Below are 12,182 nucleotides of genomic sequence, written 5' to 3' on the forward strand. Positions count from 1 at the left end.
CCTCAGGTGTGCCCACATGTCTACCTTCGGCCAATGAAATGGAAGTGGAAGAATATGCATCACTGCCGAATGGAAGCACATGGCTGCTCGTGCAGGACACTATGGTGCCCCATCCCCTGCTACAGGGACAGTGGAAGCCCACGCCATGATGGAGCCCCTGAGAGCTGAAGTCCTGGAGAAAGGAGATGTGGAGCGGAGCTCCCAGACAACTCGTGATGGAGCATGAGTGAGAAATAACACTTTGTGATTATAAGGTTAACTTTTTTTAACTGAAACATAATCCTGCCTACCAAAGTGATCTAGCAATGTTAAGTATCATTATCATCATTATGTTTGTTTTACAGAAGAAGAATCTAATGCTCAGAGTACTGGTCCCAACATCACACGGCAATAATGTGATGGAAGCGTAATGAACCCCCTGTTCTTAAAGTGGATACTAAGGGGAACACAACAGAAATAGAAATTTCCTGACACAGGGAGTACTTACTACACAAGTGCAAACAACAGTCTTCACTACTTCCTGGCTGTGCCTCAGTTTCCTCATCAGTAAATGGGAATAATAAAATAGTATCTAGTGTAGAACTAAATGAGATAATACATATGAGGTACTCAAAGAATTATCTGGAGCATACTAAGTGATCAATAATGTTAGCTATTATTATTATTACTGTTATTAATAATACAAAGGACCGATTACATTACAATCAATATCACCTGGTCTCATCAGTCTGTGGATACAAGCGGTTATATTTCTATAGATATGTAAGTAAGTAATAAAGCCAAACCAGAGGCTCCTAATTGCCTTCATGCTTGCCTCTTCCCTATCCTCGAATTTAGTCCCCTTGTCTGCCTTCACGCGGCCAATTCCTCCTACTATTCAATAGCTCATCGACCTGGAAGCCTTCCCTGCTCATCCCACCCAAGACTGTTAGGTGCTCCCACAGAAGTGGATACAACACTTTCATAGGCTGCATTTGCTTCTTTTTACCATTGTTCAAGGTCTCTCTTCCCTGCTGGACTGGAAACTCCACGAGGGCAATCTATCTGACAGGTTCACAACAGTAGGGGTTCAATAGTCATTAATGAGAAGAAATAGCAACAACCAAAAAACACAATAGACAAGTGATACATGATATGAGCAGCCATTCACAGAAGAAACACATTCAGCCAGCAAACATGTGAAATGACGCTCAGCCTTGCCACATGCTAAAGAAATGCGTAAAAGCAACAATGAGATATTATTTTCACTTTATAAAACGGGGAAGAAAAGCGACCTTGATAACATTAAGTGCAGGAGAGGGTAAAGAGAATAGAGCAGATCCAGACTCTACCTAAATATTGGTACAATATTTTGGATGGTAAATTAACAGTATCTTAAAATGTTAGATGTGACCTAATAATTCTATTTCTAGGCTTCTATTTCACAGAAATAACAGCATGAGTATGTAAAGATATATATTCAAGAATGTTCATTGCAGTAATTTTTATAACAACAAATAAAATTGAAACAATCTAGAATGCCTACCTATGGGTAATTAGTTAAGTGAAATTTGGTACTTCTTTTTTTTTTAAACTCTTTATTTTATATTGGAGTATAGCCGATTAACAATGTTGTGATAGCTTCAGGTGCACAGCAAAGGGACTCGGCCATACCTACACATGTATCCATTCTCCCCCAAACTCTCCTCCCATCCAGGCTGCCACATAACATTGAGCAGAGTTCCCTGTACTATACAGTAGGTCCTTGTTGGTTATCCATTTTAAATATAACAGTGTGTACATGTTGATCCCAAACTCCCTAACAATCCCTTCCTGCCATGCTTCCCCCCCGGTAACCACAAGTTCGTTCTCTAAGTCTGTGAGTCTGTTTCTGTTTTGTAAAGAAGATCATTTGTATAATTTCTTTTTAGATTCTGCATATAACGGATATCATACGATATTTCTCTTTCTCTGTCTGACTTCACTCAGTATGACAATCTCTAGGTCCATCCATGTTGCTGCAAATGGCATTATTTCATTCTTTTTAATGGCTGAGCAATATTTCATTGTATATATGTACCACATCTTCTTTATCCATTCCTCTGTCAAGGGACATTTAGGTTGCTTCCATGTCTTGGCTATTGTAAATAGTGCTGCAATGAACATTGGGGTGCATGAATCTTTTCAAATTATGGTTTTCCCCAAAGTGGGATTACTGGATCTTATGGTTTAATTCTTTAACCAAAAAACTGTTCAGAGCCCAGAGTCGGGTTTTTTCAAGTTGCTCTTCCCTTTCATTGTTAAAACCTTTTACATAGTGGGGAGCATCTTCGGGGAAAAGCTTCATTTGGAGATTTCTGGAGGAACAGTCTGGCACCCAAAGACCTCAATGGCACTTGACCAAGAGAAATTCAGGAAACACCACTCTTGGCTAGCTTCAAGTGCTTAAATCACCACCACACATATAGGAATTAAACAGAACTCTGCAGAGCAAATTAAACACGTTCAGTGCTAAGCAAAACTTCTACAGAAGCGTGTCAGTGCAAGTTATGTGAATCTTGGTTGAACCTAACACAAACTGTGCGACTAACAGAAAGTTATTTCACGTCCTTGAACTCAGTCCTCAGATCTGTAAAAAGAGAGTAATATGTTAGTGAGGGCAATTAGCATTAGCTGCTGTCATAAACAAACCCAGTTTCAATAGCTTACTACAATCACAATTTATTTCTTGTTCACACAAAATTCGACATTGATGTTCCTGGTTGAGTGGCTCTCCCAGAAAGCTCTCTATGCAGCTGGGTGTCTTAAATGGGGTCCCACAGAAAGCAGAGCCTGGGGAAAGGATTTATGTGCCGGCACTTTATTGGGGAGCATGATACGAGGCAGCAGGAGTGAGAACAAGGAGTGTGAAGCAGGTTAAAAGGAAGAGTGAATACAAGGATGCCTCACCAAGTTGTTGGCCCCTGAGAATGATGGGGTGTGTGATGCCACAGACTCTGAGAAAGTGCGCGAAATGGGCCTCATGACTATGTATCTGATAGAAAAAGGGTGAAGCATTTATCCACTGGCTCCCACCCCCATGGATCAAAAGTTTACTCCGAGAACCTAAACAGACATTTTGCAAAGAAGATGTATGAAAGGACAACAGGTACATGAAAAGATGCTCAAACCACAATGAGATATCACCTCACACCTGTTAGAATGGTCCTCCTCAAAAGATAAGAGATAACAAATGCTGGTGTGGATATGGGAAAAAGGAAACCCTTGTGCACTGTTGGTGGGATTGTAAATTGGTACAGTCACTAAGGAAAACAGTATGGAGGAGCCCCCCAAAAAAGAAGTATAACTATCATATAATCCAGCAATTCCACTTCTGGGAATATATCCAAAGGAAATGAAAACACCAACTCGAAAAGATACCTGTACTGCCATGTTCATAGCAGCATTATTTACCACAGCCAAGAAGTAGAAACAACCCAAGTGTCCATCAAAGGATAAGTGGATAAAGAAGCTGGCTATATATATATATATATATATATATATATATATATATATATACACACACACAAACACAATGGAATATTATTCAGCTATAAAAAATGAGATAATCCTCTCATTTGCAACAACATAGGTGGGCATTGAAGGCATTATGCTAAGTGAAATAAGTCAGAGAGAGAAAGACAAATATTGTAGGATCTCACTTGCATGTGGAATCTAAAAACCACAAACAAAAAAAAAACAAACTCATAGAAAAAGAGATCAGACATTTGGCTACCAGAGGTGAAGGGGTGGGGGAGGGGAAATTTGCAGAAGGTGGTCAAAAGGTACAAATATTCAGTTATAAGATAAATAAGTACTAGGGATGTAATGTACAACATGATGACTGTAGTTAACGCTGCTGTGTAATATATAGAAAAGTTGTTAAGAGGGTAAATCTTAAGAGTTCTCATTACAAGGAGAAAAATTCTTTAGTTTTTTTTCTTTTCTTTTCTTTATATTGTATCTGTATGAAATGATGGATGTTAGCTGGACCTATTGTGATAATCATTCTACAGTAGTACATGTAAGTCAAATCATCACACTGTATGTCTCAAACTTATACAATGACGTAGACACTTATTTCTCAATAAAACTGGAAAAACAAATAAACAAACAAAAAATTTTCCCCAATGGAGCCTTCACACCTCCACACTTTTGAATTATCTATATATTCACCATCAACAATGAAGCTTTGGTGTAAGTAAGACTTGCAGGCTTGAACCTTTGGCGAGCTGGTAATCAGAGCATGACTTGAATAACGTACAGGGGAATCTGAAGAGGTGCTCCTGGGACGTCACACACAGAGACTCAGGGATTAAGGGGCATAGGCTTCTTCCATATTGTAGCTTGACCATCTTCACACATGACCACCACATCACGGAAGGGGAAGATAGAGAAGAAGAAGGAGCCTGGTCTGGAGATAGCATATGTTGTTTCTGCCCACGTTCCACTCACCAGATCTGATTACGTACCCTTCCCTGCCACCCACCCTCCCATCAAAGAGAAGATAAGAAATGTAACCTTCCTGTGAGCTCAAGAGGAAAAAGAAATGGTTTGGTGAACACAGGACATTGTTTCTTCCACTGGTTATACTGACAATCTCTCATAGCAGTTGAGTGCTTTGATTGGCGGCGTACGTTCCAGAGACTGGGTGTTCCAGGCACATAGTAGGCAGTTGAGAAATGACGTCTCTACTTAGCACTCTGCAAAATGAAAAATCTAAATGATTACAGAAGATATTTCTCTATGAGAAAGCTATAAAAATGATCTTGGCTAGCAGAGATCTCACTCAAGAGTATGAGGGTTGGTGTTAATTGTGCTCAAATAATGGACCCATGGTTACATCCCTGTTGTCTGGGGCTCATGAAATGACACCGCTAAGCGTGACTCGGGCAGTGGGCTGCACACAGGAGACCAGCCCTCTTGCTACTGAGCTAAGCCTTTGCTGTTGACCTGTGCATGTGTTCATCATATCACATTCTCACTGGGTGTCTTTCTCATCAAGTGGGCAATCACTCATCAGACAATATAACTTTGCCCAGAGAGTCAGGAATAGATCAACCACCTGTATACTCTCTGCCTGGAATTCTCTTATCTTGTAGCTTAACAAAGATAAGGTGACCTTTACCTACACCTTGGCTTAGAGCTGGGGAAAGTGGCTGAGAGCTTGGCGTCCTGAGTTCCACGCCTGACTCTGCTTGTCATCCATTCAAAAAATACTGAGCAGCTAGCAACAACAGGCCAGGCTCTCTGCTCAGTGCTGGGGACACAGCAGAAACAGGTCAGAAGGTCTTAGTTTTAGCCTAGTGAGAGGAAAAAGACATTCAAAAATACTAACAAATAAAGATCTAACTACAAGTTGGAGAAGGAAAAGTACAAGGTTCTATGGCAGTAGTCTTTTCACGCCCATTCCCCCCTTCTCACTCATCACCAGAACTCTCTACTTTTTAGCTGGGCATAAAGCCTTCTAGAAAAAGGATTAGTTGTCCTAAACTCCCTTGCAGCTAGCTGTGGCCATCTGACCAAATCCTGGCCAACACAAGGTGAGCAAAAGAAGCAAGTTGTTCTACTTTCTCTTCCTCCTTCTGGCTGACTGGAAGTCAAATGTGATGGCAGGAGCTAGAGCAATGTTTTTGGACTCTAAGACAGCAGCCATGTTGAAGAAGGAGCCTGGTCCTTCATGATTATGGAGGTGCCTACCAGCCTTTAATGTCTGCACACACTTTTGCTTGAAGAAGAAATAAATACTGCTATTTGGAGATGTCTTTGTGAGAGGGCAGGACCTATTTTTTGTTAAGGTCACCTCATCTGAGAGATGTAAAGGAGCCAGGTACATGAAGAGTGTAGTTCTTCATGGGAACCTCATAGGCAAGAACTTTGAAGTAAACCTGAAAGAAAATGAGGGTGACGTACAGGCAAAAGGCAAGAAGAGGGTGGCGTGGAGTGAAGTTAGGCAGGGGATGGCAGAGCATGAGTGCCTTTGCAACGAAATAAGTGTTCATCCTTGGATCATTTTACTTCTTAGGTTCTCAGTTTCCATATCCGTTAGGTGGGAATAGCAGGCACATTTCAGTTCCCACAGGATTGCTCTAAAGATCAAATGACCTGTTGGAAAAGCAAAAACAGCATGGTACTTTGGTGCCGAGGGCATTCCAACCAAGTTCAACCAAGTTCAAAACCTGTCTCTGCCCCTGACTAGTTGCATGACTGGGAGTTAGTTACTAAACCTGAGTGTGTGCCTCAGTTTCCCCATCTGTAAAATGGGGGTAGTAATAGTATTTACTTCATAGGGTGGCTGAGAGAATTAAATGAATTCATATGTGTCAAACACTTAGAAGAGGACCTGCCACATACTGAATGCTGTAGACATGGGTGTTAAATAAATAAATGAAAGAACAGTGTTTTATAACTTAAAAGAATTATACCAACTACATATAACAGGCTCCCACCTTAGACTGAAACTCTTCTGAGTCAGTGACTCTGCCTGTTACTCTCTACTATTCCCGGACACCTAAGAAATGCCTCTTTTTAAAAGAAATTTCATCAAAAGTGACTTTTAAAGAAGGAAATCATGCCAAGTGCCTGGGGACAATGACTTCCCTCCCCCCACCCCAGTCCCTCTCCATTGGCAACAACTATCCTCGTCCCTACTGTGGAAAGGCTGTTGTAGGAAAGAGATGTCGTATACCAATGAGGGTAGGCAAACTTGTTCTGTAAAGGGCCAGAGAGTCAATGTTTTAGGCTTTGTGGATCATACAATTTCTGCTACAACCACTTAACTCAGCCTTTGTAGCCCCAAAGCAGCCGTAGATAATATGTCAATGGATGGACACACCTACGTGCCAATAAAACTTTACTTATGGACATCGTCATTTGATTTTCATGAAATTTTCCATGAGTCATGAAATATTCTTCTTTTGATTGTTTTTAACCATTTAAAAACTGTCAAAACCATTCTGAGCTCAGAGGCTATACAAAAAGGAGCAATGGAATGGACACGGTCCATGGGCCATAGTTTGCTGAGCCCTGTCCGTAAATATGTGGCACAATGCGTGGCATATAGTGCGTGCCCAGTAGCTGATGTTAACGCGTTTGTTATTCATATTAGCAAGTGAGCATCAGGGAGTGGCTTCCTAGTCCTGCAATCCATCATTCCACAGACACCTGGAAATCAGCCCTCGTCTGGGACTTTGCTTTTTCTTCTTATCCTTCTAGCAACTGGACTTGACCTGGGTCGGGGCTGGGATTTGGGGCGGAGGTGGGGGGAGGCGGGTTGCATGAAGTCAATGCCTTGGTTTCACAGCTTCCTAAACATCCTGACTGCTTGGGCCCAAAACTGCCAGCTTGAAAGGGGCTTTATAAATGAAGAGCCTGTAAAGCAATTCAGAATCTGATTTTGCTGCAGAAGCATGATTTTAAAAGATCTGTAGCTGTTCCCAACATTTTAACACTGTCTCCTGTGAGTCAAGAGATTTTGATCTTGTAACTAAATTGACTCTGCCGCAGGTTTGCCATCCTCCTGGGTAAATTCTCTGACATGCACGGCTTCAGACCCAACCCCCTCTCAAAAAAAAGAAAGAAAGAAAGAAAAGAAAAAAAAGAAACAAACCCAACTCTCTCCTCTACCCAGTTATCCCCTATCTCATTTTCTCCAGATTGAAATATTTTTTTAAAAACATCGTAACCAATATCAGAATCAACTCCCTTCAGCCCTAAACCTCATGTTCTTTTATTTGGGGTAGGAGACATTTCTTTTTAATCCTAATGCTAATATTTAGAAAAGTGGCAGCAGATTTAAAATAGTTATTTGCATCATGCCAGAGATCTATCGTGTTCCCGGGCCAGTTGATCAGTGTGTGGCGATCAGGCCATTTCATTTTATGTTTTGTTTTGTTTTGTTTTTAAATTTTGAGACTGATTGTTGCAGAATCCAACAAGAAATGGTTTCAAAATAAAGAGCTCAAAGAGGAGCTTGGCTGGGACCCAAAAGCAGCAGCTCTGGAAGTGCAGGCTTTTCTGGATGGAGCGCGAGGCAAGAGGCTGCCGGGCAGTGTTTCAGGGCTAGAATCCCTCCGGGCATGTGCCTGCCCACAAAAGCTGTGCTCAAGCGTGATGAACACAGTCCTGGGGCTGATTTTGTGTAGGTGGAAATGGGTCCCATCTCAGTGTTGAGAACAGAATTATGACCAGGCATGAATAGGCTCCTCCAATGATGGGGGTGGAGAGAGAAGTAGGAGGAGGAAAAGACAGGAGAGGGGAGAGGGGAGAAATACAGAGAGAAAAAGAGATGAAAGAATGGACGAAACAATGAGCCAGTATAGGAGTGGCCTGGAGAAAGCATGACAAGGTGGGTAAGCGTGCAGAGATGCTCCAAGCCTTTGGTCTTAGTGCCTTTGAGGATGTGGGCACGCTTCAAGACGGATCACCCTCCAGTGAGATCCAGAAAGTAGAGCTGTCACCAGCAGACCTAACAAAAAGCTGCATTTTCTTATAAATTCAAAAATCCTATAGCTCACATACAGAGCAGGGTTTGTATGTATAAGAGAGAGAGAGAGAGATTTTTTTTTCTTTTCCTTTGCTCTTTTCCCCCAATCTCTGTTTTCTCTTTCAGAATAAGAGGTTATTCCCCCTGGAGTTCTGGTTGAGAAGCTCTGAGTTCTAGAACTTTACAGAAACTCCTCTGTTGTTTCAAGTTGGACACTCTTCTGGGATGAATTGAACACAGGCTTGGCTGGTAAGCAGGGAGAAGGATGAGAGAGCTCTGGAAGGACATTTCATCCCAGTAGTCTCGTGGCTGTTGAAGAGAATCCCTAGGTGCAAAATCAAAGCTCAGCCTGTATTTCCAATTCTTACCCATCTAGGAAAAAGGAAAATGAATCAAAGCTAAAAAGCATTCAGGAGATGAAACTGAATTTATTGACCAGAACCTTCTGGTAACCAGCACTTTAGCCCATCTAATGGACAATGGTTTATCATTGTTTTTAGGAAGGATCCCCAAGGTACACAAGATTTGTTGTTGTTGTTGAGATAGAGTCCCTTCCAAGTCATCAAACCACAGAGAAATTCTGTTCAGAAGATTTTTTATAATAATATCTAACATTTGTTGAAGGCTTTCTATATTACACATATTATCTCATTAAATCACCACATTATAACCCTTACAGGTAAGTCTTAAGATTATTCCTATTTTATAGGTGTGAACACAGACTTAGAGATTGAGATACCTTGCACAGGGTTACAGCTAAGAGTTGGAAAAGCTACAATTTGAACAAAGATGGGTCCATCTGACCATCTGTCGAGAGTTTTTGTGCTTAATCTCCAAGCTACACTACTTTCCTGTCCAAAGATGTGTTTACAGGGGAATACACATGAAGATAAATAAAACAAAGCGGTCCTAAGGAGTTTAGGGTCACATCTAGTATATGTGACTAATTCATGAATGAAGAAAAAGTGAAGGGTTAGAGGTGGCGCTTTGCATGGAGGCCCCCAGCCTCAGAGTGCCACTTTGTGTTGGGTTCGGCCACTTTGTCATCCCATTCAGTGGTGTGTGTGTGTGTGTGTGTGTGTCTGTGTGTGTGTGTGTAAGTCTCAAGGAGAACTTCCTGGAGGGGGATATATTTGAGTCAGCTTTAACAGGTGATTAGGAGTTTGTGATATGGACAGGTGACGAGAAAGAGGTTCCAGAAAGAGGGAATAGGACGTCCAGAGGCATGGAGTCACAAACAGTATGCATTGTTTCAGGAATTACATGCAGTTCTAAATGTCTGCAACATAAATTGCAAGATCAGAGGTGATCATAGTTGAGACCGGAGAAGGAGCAAAGGCCTTGAGAGTCTAAAAGGCCTTGTGTTTGATACCAAAGAGTTTGGACTTCCTAGGGCCTTCATGACCCTGCCTTGTTTGGGAGCGTCATATACACATCTGTAAGGCAGAATGATGTACCTGGTGGAAAATGAAGTTATTGTATGCCCTGTAGGAACATCCAGAAACACAACCTTGATATGGCCAAAGCTTGAGTTCACAAAGATTAGGTTCACATCACTGTTATTCTGAAGGATGGCATCTCAAATTAGTAATGCTCTTTTTTCTTGTTTCTCCCTATACACGAGCTTTCCCTAACCTGGCCATTTGTGATTCTCCTGCAGTACTGGCACTTGGAAAGGGATAGACCGTATATACTTTTCAGAGATGAGGTGGGAGGGAGTGATCTGCCCAGTGTCTGAGCAATACTTCTTTTTTTAAAGAATTTCTTTCTGTCACAGGAATGGGACACTGACAGTTGTGTTTATACTTTTTGACCCAGCCTATGGACAAAGTCGATCGGTGTGATATTGTGATTTGTAAAAAGAAATACACGGTTGACCCTTGAACGACATTGGTTTGAACAGCGTGGGTCTAATTATACGTGACTTTTTTCCCCAATAAATATAATGCCTGTATTTTCATTTTACATATCTTTAACTAAATGTGGGGAAGAGTTTGTGTTCAATTAGAAGTCAAAATAGGTGGAATCAAAATTGAGTCCTGATTCTATCCAAACTGTTTCAGTTTCCTGTCCTTGAGTAAGTCATTTATCAATTCCTTTGTTTCTGAGGCAGAGAGAGCTATACTCTCAGATTTTTGACTCCACAGGGATTGGCACCCATAAGCCCTGAGTACTTCGAGAGTCAAATGTATATTTGGTTTTCATTCCCATTTCTGTCACAGAGCTCCTAAAACCCTTGGAATTTCTGATGCTAAGAGCAATAAAGGTGTCTCTTGTTATGTTAATGAGGTGACTGTTGGACCATACCTAAGGATGGGGGCTGGTTGCCAGGAGAACCAACTTTGTGATTAGAGGGTTGGAATTTTCAGTCCCACCTCCGACTTCTGGGGAGGGGAGAGGGGCTGGAGTTTGAGGTCAAACACCAATGGTCAATGATTTAATCAACCGTGCCTATAGAATGGAACCTCCATGAAACCCAAAAAGACTAGGTTTAGAGAGCTTCCAGGTGGATGAATGGGTGGAGATTCAAGGACAGTGGCACTCCCGGAGAGGGCATGGGAGCTCCGCCCCCTTTCCCCATACCTTGCCTCATGTATCTCTTCCATCTGGCTGTTCCTGAGTTATATCCTTTTATAATAAACCAGTAATCTATGTATAACTGAATCACTTTGCTGTACACCTGAAACTAACACAACATTGTAAATCAACTCTACTCCAATATAAAATTTTTAAAAAGGAAAGGAAGCCTAGGAGAAGGCGACAGAGAGACATCGTCTGCACACTGTGATGCTGTCCCGGCCTGAGCGCACCGCCCACGGATTGCTGAGCAAGTAGGAAAAAAAGGAAGGGAAGCGCTGAGGTCAGTTAAAATAGCATGCATACGTGGATCCCCGATTGCCTTCAGTAGGAAGGAAATCCTGCACTTCACTGACGGTGCAAAGCGTCCACCAGCTCCCCGACACGTGACCCCCGCAGCACAAGGCTGTGCCCAACCTGTCCGCCTACAATGTCAGGCTGGCCTGGCAAGGACCCCATCTCAGGTCCCATCCGTGACCCTGCCTCCGTCTCCCACCTCCAGGATGACCCCTTGCACCTGGTGGGCCTGAAGAGCCCAGGACCTCGGCATTTCTCCAGCCCAAGTCTCTCTGTGGAAAGTTCTAGAGGCCTCGAGGCAGGCTCTGTGTCCGAGAGTCGAGTGGGGCCTGCAGAGGCAGCTGCCTGGTGATCCCGGTTCCGCGCTCGGCTGGAGTTTCCCAGATTCTCTAGGCGGAGTCCACCCTGGGTTCTCCGGGCAGAGCAATATTGGAAAGGGGGCCTCGACACCCTCCACCACCTGTACCTTCATGAGAAGTGACTGGCTCTTCCAGGAAAGTACCTTAAGGGATCCCGGGAGCCCGACGCGGGCACCTTACTCCCCGCGTGCGCGCGCGCTGGGGGCACCTGGCCTGGCCTGCTGCGTGCAGATGTCGCGGGGAGCCCAGACCACCAGTGAGGGCGCTCCGAGACCAGGGACCCCGAGCTGCTGGCGGCCTCCAGGCTGACCCCGCGCACCCAGCCCTCCTCGCAGGAGATCCAGCAGTCGGCCACCGTGGGGCGCCAGTACCGCAAAGGACCTCAGTCCACGCGTTCGCCGTCCATGCGGGGCAGCTCTATGCGGACAGCCGTGAGTTCCAGCAGC

General features: G+C 43.2%; 1 pseudogene; it reads left to right on the top strand.

Annotated features, from left to right (window-relative positions):
• Positions 1-79: 79 nt before the first annotated feature.
• LOC132352951 (cerebral cavernous malformations 2 protein-like) lies at positions 80-11,770 on the top strand (annotated as a pseudogene).
• Positions 11,771-12,182: the final 412 nt, after the last annotated feature.

The sequence above is a fragment of the Balaenoptera ricei genome, chromosome 19, assembly GCF_028023285.1.
Source record: "Balaenoptera ricei isolate mBalRic1 chromosome 19, mBalRic1.hap2, whole genome shotgun sequence".
Lineage (NCBI taxonomy): Eukaryota > Metazoa > Chordata > Mammalia > Artiodactyla > Balaenopteridae > Balaenoptera > Balaenoptera ricei.